General features: G+C 40.3%; 1 non-coding gene across 1 annotated transcript; it reads right to left on the bottom strand.

The window, feature by feature from the left end:
• Window positions 1-6,981: 6,981 nt before the first annotated feature.
• On the bottom strand, window positions 6,982-7,087 carry LOC126012422 (U6 spliceosomal RNA). The gene has a single exon (XR_007496898.1). It is a non-coding gene; the product is annotated as a U6 spliceosomal RNA (small nuclear RNA).
• Between the last annotated feature and the right edge of the window lie 3,299 nt (window positions 7,088-10,386).

Genomic DNA, 10,386 nt, shown 5'->3' on the forward strand with positions numbered 1-10,386 from the left:
GATAAAGATGTATACAGTGCTACAGTACAAAGGCACTAGTCTGGCTAGGATGCATGGCCCATACCCTCCCACAATTTTGCTCAGCATTTACATAAAGGTGCTTATTAAATTCAAGTTTGCCTGTTTATAAATATGTAAAAAAAATGACCAATGCAACCTATTTTAGTCTGAGTGAATCATGCCACTTAGATCTTATAACCTAAAATTGTTATTTTGCAAAATGGAGCTCAGATAGGGCCAGGCCTTAGGAGGCACACTGAATCGAAGGAAATCTAACATGAAAGCCCTAGACCCAAATTCACCATGCAAAGAGAAGACAAAGAATACAAAACTCGGGCTTAGGGTTCACTCCTGGCTCTCTGTTCAGGAATCACTCCTGGAGGGCTCAAAGTATTAGTACACCAGAGATTGAATCCAGGTTGGCGACATGCAAGGAAAGCACCCCTACATGCGGTACTATTGCTCTGGCCCCAGCAAAAGACTTTTGATTTTCTTTTCCTGAATAATGCTACCAGCGAAGCTGAAGAAATCTCCAGATGTCCCTCACACTCTGAACTACTTGAGAGGAATCCTTAGTTAGAAGAAAAGGGTAAGCCTCAAGAACAGTTCGTAAAGAACTGACACCAATGTCCTCTCACAACAAAATCAGTATTCCAGGGGTCACCTTCTAAACAGGAAAGGGGCATATTCACCAGAGCCAGTCTGTCACCTCAGGGTACATGTGGGTCTGTTGGTTTTAGCTGCTCCACATTCATGGTAGAGGAGTGGACTTCTAGTGACAACTGAGACTGGAAAGCCAGCAATGGGAACTACTGTGCAACATCATTGATGATGTCACAATGGCCAACTGTCCTAAGGGGTCCATCCTGGACTTCCTTGCTCAGGTAAGATTGGTTCCTCTTAGATGACACTATAGCTCAGTCCTTGGGTTTATATTGGACAGCTCTGACCAATTGCAAAGAATCAGCTCATCAATAGCCCAACAATTGAAACATTTTGCTTTGTAGTAGGGCAGAGACTGGAGACTAGAGACTGGAGGGATTATCTCAGGATACTTTTAATAGCCTCAATGATGAAGACAGAGGAAATTCTGGTACTGAATCAACACCTTAGTTCTTGTCCTTATTCAAGAATAGTGCATAAAGCAAGTAAATTTTTGAGGACTTGGTATTCTCAATGAAAAGATGAGGAGAGAGAAGGCCAGAGAGATAGCCCAGCAGTAGGGCATTTGCTTGTGTGCAGCCAACCCGGGAGGGAAACCGTTCAATTCCCGGCATCCCATATGGTTCCCCAGCTTGCCAGAGGTGATTTCTGAGTGCAGAGCCAGGAGTGACCCCTAAGCACCGCTGGGTGTGGCCCAAAAACCAACCAACCAACCAATCAATCAATCAATGAAGTTTAAAAAAATGAAAAGATGAGGAGATAAGAGTTGACCTTGTAAGCTCATATTAAACTTGATTTGATTCCTTCCAAGATGGAGTGAGTGCTCCTTAAAGACCAGGAAATATAACCAGTCTCTTTCACTAAATTATTTCTAAATGTCATGTAGGATCTGAATAGTATAGTCTGACAAATACAATGCAAAACACAAATTCAAAGTTCATATGAAATAAATTGTTTCTAGTGATATCTATTGTAAAATAAAAACAGACTTAGACTGGAAAGATAGCTCAAATTGCTGTGTGCTGGGTCTGGAATATAGCAAAGAAGCTGCATGCCTTGCATGTAGTCAGCCCATGTTCAATCCTCAGTATCTCTTTTGTTCTCCTGAGCCCGGCTACGAGTAATTGCTGAGTGTACAACCTGAACACTGCTGGGAGTGGCCATAAAACAAAAATAAAAAATGAAAATCCTTAAAATTTGATGTGTATTTGTTAATGACTATTGTATTAGTCATTACAAGCCTTCACAAACCTTTGCAGTAGATGTTTTACAAATAAAAATACCAATACTCTTTCAAAAAATAAATGAAGTCCATAAAATCTACATAATATAATCAGTAGTAAGCACAAAATAACATTTGGAAAGCTTTCTTCACTAAAAATAATGGGAAGAGGACAATAGAAGCTAGTCTTTAAAATCATGCATATTATTTCATTTACATATGATCAAATTTTTCTCATATACATATACTTCCATGTTTATGGAATAAATGTTTCAGTTTCTATAGAAAACAAGGAAAACCTTAATAAATTTATAGATATAGAACAAGCACAAATAATTTATCTGGGGGCCGGGCGGTGGCGCTAAAGGTAAGGTGCGCCTGCCTTGCCTGCGGTAGCCTTGGACGGACCACGGTTCGATCCCCCGGTGTCCCATATGGTCCCCCAAGCCAGGAGCAACTTCTGAGCGCATAGCCAGGAGTAACCCCTGAGCGTTACCGGGTGTGGCCCAAAAACCAAAAAAAAAAAAAAGAAAAGAAAATAATTTATCTGATCCTAAACATATCCTGTTAAATTGGATTTCTGCTCAAGAACAATTTGATCAAAGATCATTATATTTTATAGGAACTTACAAGTTTGTTTTTTGGGTTTAAACAATAATGTTATTTTTTTCAATTCCTCTGAAGAGTTGTCATCCTTTCAAAAAAATTATTTAAGAGAGTAGAGTGTGACAAAACAGGTTTCTTTGCAAATAATATAAAACTTAAAATGCTCAGTTTTTAGAAAAGTCCAATTAAAAAAAAAAACAATAAAATAACAAATTGCAAATATTGGGAGATTATCTTTTGAGGGGAACACCATACCTGATGTTTTCCACACTTGCTCAGGGCTTATTCCTGGCAGGGTCCAGGGGACCCTATGAGGTTGGGGATCACACTAGGGTTGGCCCCATACAATATTAGATCTCTGATTCCAGTATGCTCACCCAAAACATACATATATATGTATGTATGTATGTATGTATAAATGTGTATTTATATATTATATCTCTAATCTCAACAGGCTCATACTTAATTGATTAAAAATGAGGGCAACTTGGGTCACAGTAATAGTACAAAGTGTAGGGTGCTTGCCTTGCTCATGGTTTAACCCATGTTCAATTCCTGGTTCCTTATTTGGTCCCTGGAGGCAATCAAGATTGATCCCTGGGGCAGAGCCAAGAATAAGCACAACTTGGGTGGCCCAAAACAAAGACAAAGAAAAAGAAGGGAAGGCGACTTTGAAACAAAAGGAATAGTTTTAGGAAAGCTTCAGAGGGCCCTGGATTTTGTCACAACCTGACCTGGAAGAGGCGTGTTGCGGGGAGGGACAGCAGGCAGGCGTAAACAGAGAGGAAATGTAAAGGACCAGGGCTGGGCCTGGCAGGCCTTGCTGAGGCTGTATCGATGACAGCACAATGAATTGGCAGATCAGGTCTGGCTGGAAAGAACCAGCAGCAGGAGGGCTTCAGCAAGAGGAAGGGATGATTTTCATTCCTGATCTGTAGGATGTAACCCCGAAGAATAACAACATAGCTGGGAGATGTGTAAGAGAGCACCTCCCTCCAGCTGGGCACTCGTGACAGGGCCACATACCATGGGTGAAGTGCATGGCTCACAGCTCAAGTTCTTAGTCCACCACTCCAGAACCAGGTGTTACATTTCTATGGTTGCTTTGTGGCAGGGAAGAGTCTAAGACTGGCTTCTAATTCTGCAGATAGAAGGTTTCTTAAAAGAGGTGGAGAGATGTGGTCAGTCAGTTATGATGTCACTGCAGTTGGAATTTTTCCCTTGCACTCTTATCTTTACATGACTGAAAGGTCATATCCCTTCTTGTGGGATGGTGGGTTTTCACCTTTATGTTACTTTTGCATAATGCACCCTCACCGAGGAATGGCATCCGCTTTTAAATGTCTGAAATAAACCCACAGGGGTACATGAAACATTTGTGGGTGAATACAGTTGTGATCTAGTTGGGGCTTTCTCTGGATGACTTGGCATATCCTAGCTACCTTCTTTAGCCTTGGTTCCTCTAAGGGTCATTTGTATTTGAAAAATTCTTGGTTACTTTCCAACCTCAAATCCAAGCTTTCCTTCAAATTCCAGGAAGTATCATTGTTCTTGCTCTGCTGATTATTTCAGACATCCATTGAACACCTACCTTTCTTTCAGTCACTGTATGAAGTATAAGGGACATAAAGTACAAACCAGGCCTGCCTGGCATCTCTACCACTCTCTTTAGGAGCTCACCAATAGGCAATGTGAAAATCATGGAAGGTGGGGAAAGGGTGATTAAGAAGGCTACACAAGGAACTGGAGTTAGCAGCAGTTAGCATGCTTGCAAGTGATCAACCTGGGCTTGTTCCTTGCCATCCTATATAGTCTACCTAGCACCTCCAGGAATCATTCCAATTGCAGGGCCAGGAGTGACTCCTGGACATCACCAAATGTAATCCAAACACAAAAACAACAGACAAACAAAAAAGGGTATGAAAATACTGTATCTGGCAAGTTCAGCAGAATTCTGAGTTGAAGAGGAGACTGTCAGGAAAGTGTGGGCTTTGGGTTACCCAGATCTGTGCTTGAACCACATTACAATTGTTGATACAGATAATGCCAAACCTTTTCTTCTTATGAGCACTGGTTCCTTCAATTGTACGATGCCTACCTCAGATTACTGTGGGGAGAATAAATGGGGACAGACTGTAGCAAGTAACTTTGGTAGTAGGCTCTTAGCAAGAAGTGGTGACTTGTACTCATGGTCTGCTCATGAAGAAACAGCAGTGGGTCTCAAGATGAGGTGATGTGGCTTGTTTTCAGAAGAATTAAGTCATTTAAAGTGAAATTTAGAAACCAGCATTTTTATTTTGCTTCGGAGGATGACACACCCTCTTATTAGCTTTAGTATTCGCATTAGCAGGGTAAGTTCCAGAATACTCAGTCAGAGGCTAGTGCTTAGGCTGGGGGGCCCCAGGCCCCACTTGACAGTGCTCTGGAAACCATGTGATATTGAAGTTTAAACTCAGGATCTTGCCCACACTAGACTTGTGCTTTTTGTCACACAGTTACCTCCCAGGCCCCAAAACATGTTTTTCTCCCCCCACCCCGTTGTATTTGCACAACTCTTCAATCAAAAGGCACCCACCATATTGGGATTATTCTTTACATATAAAAGACTGGAAAAATATCCTAAATAAATCACAAACATAACAGGTGTTAAGGATACATGCTAAGGAAAACTGTTTAGATAATCAATTCCCTCCAACATACACATAGTTAATGGAGACTGGCATCTGGAAACCTTTGACCAGTAGCAACTGGATTTTTTTCTCATCAAATTTTAAAGGATCCAATTAAAAAGAAGTAAAACCTTCTTGACATTGGGTAACACTGTCCTGTATGTGGAAAATATACTCTTAAGGAGTCCTCTGTCTCCCTGCTCCAAATGGCTAACGCTAAACAATTAATCAGCAGGGCCACTGAATATGCCATCCACGTTTGAAAAATAGATTGCACTTCTGTCTCCTACATATAACTACACACTTAAGAAATTATGTGAACTTAAACTTAATAAATTTGGGCCCGGAGAGATAGCACAGCGGTGTTTGTCTTGCAAGCAGCCGATCCAGGACCAAAGGTGGTTGGTTCGAATCCCAGTGTCCCATATGATCCCCCGTGCCTGCCAGAAGCTATTTCTGAGCAGATAGCCAGGAGTAACCCCTGAGCACCGCCAGGTGTGGCCCAAAAACCAAAACAAACAAACAAACAAAAAAAACACCTTAATAAATTTAAGTTAAATTTCTTAAACTATATTAAGAAAGCAATTTCATTCACAATAGTATCAAATCATAAAATACTCATGAACACACTTAACAAAGGAAGTGAAAGATTTGTAAACAAAAAATTATAATACGTTGCCTAGAGAAATGGAATTATTTCCCCTGCCCTACTTCTCTGCATTATTGTTAATAATGTTGCTGTCATGGCCAGGAGTTGCACATAGGCCTGACTGTGGCTCATTTGTTTTGTTTTGTTTTGGGGCCACACCCAACGGCACTCAGGAATTATGCCTGGCTCTGTGTTCAGGGATCACTCCTGATGGGGCTCAAGAGACCAGATATGGTGCTTAGGACTGAATCCAGGCCAAAAACATGTAAGACACGCACCTCACCTGCTGTACTATGTCTCTGAGTTCACTAGGGGTTGTCTATCAGGTTGTGGTATGCAACAAGGTTTGAAGTCCTTTAGTTGCAGTGCTTGCACACATGCTCTTTCAAGTTTACGTTCAGTTGAGGTACACAAGCTATGGTTGGGATACCTCGAGAAAGGTTTCTGGGATGCTCACACACCTACTTATTGGCTATAGCACACACCTCTTTTTGGGGTGTAGTGCAGTGTAATGCCCTTCCCCTTTGTGTGATGCTCACACACCTGGTTAGTGTGCTACCAAAATTAGTTTGTGACTCTAGTGGTCACAGACAGCATCATATCTAGATTCAACAAGCAGAGCTCCAAGGATTGTGTTTGGACACTGGGGACTTGAGCTCATGACCAATGTGTTTCCAAGGCTAAATTCATGTGCTATTCCTCTAGGCCCTGCTGATAGAAATGACAGACTTAAAATACAGGGAGAAATATCCCCTTTTCGTGAATTGAATGACTCAATCTTGCTTGAATAATAATTTGTCATATAGATTCAGTGAGATTCCTATAAATACCAGCAGCCTTGGTATATACTAGTGAGATAATCCTAAAAAAAAAAAAATATATATATATATATGTGAATTTAATACTACTAGTTATTAGAAAAATGCAAATCAAAATCACAGTGAAAGAATACTATATTCACCTAAATTTGGGGGAGGGAATTTGGGGACACACTGAGTTGTACTCAGGACTTACTTCTGGTCCTGTGCTTAGGGGTCACTTCTGGTGGTGATCAAGGAACGGTATGCAATTCTGGGAATTGAACTTGGCTCAGCAGTGTGCATGGCAAACACCTTACCATTTGTAGTATATCCCTGGGTTTCACCTCAAATTTTACTTTATTTTACCTTATTTTTCTTATGAAATGCTTAATGAATCTGTGTGCCAATCTTGCACAGGGTCATGCTAATCTTTTTTGTTTTATTCTACTTTCAGTATATGTGCTGCCAAAATGAGCACTCACCTGAATTTTTATAATAATAAAAAAATAAAATCATTTCAAAATTTGGCGAGCATGTAAGCAAACCAGAATTCTCTTCATACTACTGATAGGAATATAAAAAAAAACTGTCGTAAAACAATTTGGCATTTTATTCAGATTTGAACTTATCTATGACCCAGCAATTCTACCACTAAATATTTATTCAGAAGTAGTTAATGAAGCATATATGAATGATGAAGGAGATAGTACAGTGAGTAATGTGTTTGCCTTGCACACAACCTGGGTTCGATCCCTGGTACCCCATATGATCCTCTCTGAGCCTGCATCTGAAATGACCCCTGAATGAAGAGCAAGGAATAAGCATGGAGTACTGTCAAGTGTGGCCCCAAAACAAACAAAAAGAATGATTATTACGCAGAGTCATAGAGTACAGGAGTTAAGATGCTTACCTTATACCTCATACCACATATGATCCTCTGAGCATTGCCAGAATTGGTCCCTGAGCACAGACAGGAGTAAGCTCTGAGCACTATTAGATATGGCTCAATCTGACCCCCCAAAATACATATATTACAATATTGTATAAAATAGACAAGAGTTGGAAATTATTCAAATAGATCACTTGGTGACTACATAATTGAGACTCAGCCTGTACATGCAGTGATTTATCATTCAGCAACAAAAAAAATTGGTTCTAGGGTCAGAGAGATAGTACAATGGGCAAGGAGCTTGCCTTGGTTTGATCCCCAGTACCCCATATGGTTTATCCCTGAGAGTCAAAAGTAAGCCCTAAGCACAACCAGGTGTGGCTCACAAACAAGGCAAAACAAAAAGTTGATTTGATGTGACCCCTGATTCTTCCTATTCTACTTAATGGATTCTCCCCGGTAAAAATCAAGAAAGTGATTTAGGGGCCAGAATGATAGCACAACGAGTAGGGCATTTGCCCTGCACATGGCTAATCTGAGTTTGACCCCCAGAATCTCATATGGTCCCCCAAGCCTGCCAGGAGTAACTTCTGTGTGCAGAGCCAGGAGTAACCCCTGAAGGTCACTGGGTGTAGTCCAGACTCCCCAACCCCTCAAAAAAGAGAAAAAAGAGAATGAAAGAAAAAAGAAAAAAAGAATGATTTAATGCCTTCTAGTATGACCCTAAATGAGAAACAGGACTCTACCATTGAAGAGATTTTAAATAGTTATTTTGGATATCACAAAACATGACAAATGTCCACTTGATAGTTGCTGTGCAGGGATCATTGAGACATAAGGACAAACCAGAGACATTAACCCAGATCACTGGAAATTTCAAAGCTGAAAAAAAAAATTGTTGGGACAAGTGTACCAGCATCAAGCAGAGGTTCTGTTTTAAATGCAGACCTGCCCTCTCTCTCCTCCCTAAACACAAAAGCAATCTTTGTGTGCTGCCTCCAGCAGCCACACTTATATCCTGGGCTCTCTCACGTCCTTTTCACTCCTCCCACTCACTGCATACACTGGGCCCTAAGCCAGCCCCTCCAAGCTGTCCTTTGTGCCACTGCGGTCTCATCATTCCTAGGGTCAATCTCACCAGTGTCACTTCTGACTTAGAAAAAGAAAAATTCGGTACCCATCTTGCATCTAGATCTCTGAACTCAGAAACAAACAAGCTCCACCTCTGGATACAACTTTGGTTGATGAAATGCATCTTGATCTCAGTTCTCCATCTTCCCTTTTATTTGATTCCCATGAACGTTTGGCACAGGGAGATGCTCTGCGGATAAGACGGCTAGAGGACCAAGGCGGCTTTTGGGAGCCTCCTACATTTAGGCTGATGGCCTGATTTACTTCAGTAACAGGAGTGATCCTTGAGTGCAGAGCCAGGAGTAGGCCCCGAGCAGCGCCAAGTATGGCGTATGGCCCAAACAAAATCAAGAACAACACCAAAAAATAAAAAAAAAATAACATTGAATTCCTCACCGATTGGAATTTTTCCTCTTTAGTTGGAATGATTTTAGGGTATTGTAGTAGTTAACATACATTGTTTCCAGGCATTATAAGTCATGTATCTTTCAGCTAGTTTTTTTAAACGAAAAAATTACTTAATGATTATTTTATTTTTTTATTTATTTTAGGCCATAACTAGCATGTTCAGGGACAAATCCTGGCTCTATACTGAGGGATCAAATTTCAGTGCTTGTTGGGGGCCCATATGTGGTGCCGAGCATTAAATTCAGGTTAAGCAAGTGTGCCTTAACCCCTGTACTATCTCTCCAGTCCCATGACTTATTAATAAAATATATGTATATTTTTATGAGGGAAATGTAATTTTCTGTTGTTACATTCTCATTAAGTTGACTATAAAAGGAAAAAGAAGTTGGGAGTCAGTGGACTAGATATCAGCACATAGTAGAATAGGTATTAGGAAGAGACTCCAAAGTATTAATTGTTTTCTCCTTACTGATGGTTACCATCATGCAGTAAATGACTCTAAACTCAAATGATAGTGGCAGCTGATTTTCTCCTTAGGAAAAATACAATGAAGTAGACCAATGAATTAAAAAATAATTTCAAAAAAAAATAATTTCAGGGCCGGAGAGATAGCATGGAGGTAAGGTGTTTGCCTTTCATGCAGAAAGTCATCGGTTCGAATCCCAGCATCCCATATGGTCCCCCGTGCCTGCCAGGAGCAATTTCTGAGCATGGAGCCAGGAGTAATCCCTGAGCACTGCCAGGTGTGACCCAAAACCCACAAAAAAAATTAATTTCAAAAAGGAATACAATTAAAAAACAATTTCTAGCATATTTTAGGTTCATAATATCAATTTAATTTTAATTCAAAATAATTCTAATAAAGAGTCGAAAAAAGCCCTTTTCCCCTTGAAAAACTGCAAGAGAAATAAACTTTGATTTAGTCTCTTTTTATTTTACTTTGCTCTTTCTGTTTACTGGGAAGTTTTGATCTGGGTTTTTGAGTTGTGCTCATTATATATTCTATCGATTAATTCAACTCAGTGCCCAGGAGGGCTGGCACCAAAATCCTGGCAGATGTGCCATTTCTAACGGATAGTTTATGTAAGAGGAGAGCCAACTGGTTTTCATGTCTTGTTTTCAATTAGAGCTGAGAAGGCAGAAACTCATTCAAGCGAATTCAGGTTTCTCTGGTCCTGAGAAAATGCCTAAGACAAATATTTTTTTTGCTTAATTCTCCAATAAATAAAGATTCTAAAGTTCAGACAGGAGACAAGAATCTCAATAGACGATTCTTTGTCAATAGCTCCCTTCTCACTGCTGCTTCCTCTCTACCCTTATTCTACCAGCTCCCTGCTTCCCACTTTATA

Source organism: Suncus etruscus, chromosome 6 (assembly GCF_024139225.1).
Source record: "Suncus etruscus isolate mSunEtr1 chromosome 6, mSunEtr1.pri.cur, whole genome shotgun sequence".
Classification (NCBI taxonomy): Eukaryota; Metazoa; Chordata; class Mammalia; order Eulipotyphla; family Soricidae; genus Suncus; species Suncus etruscus.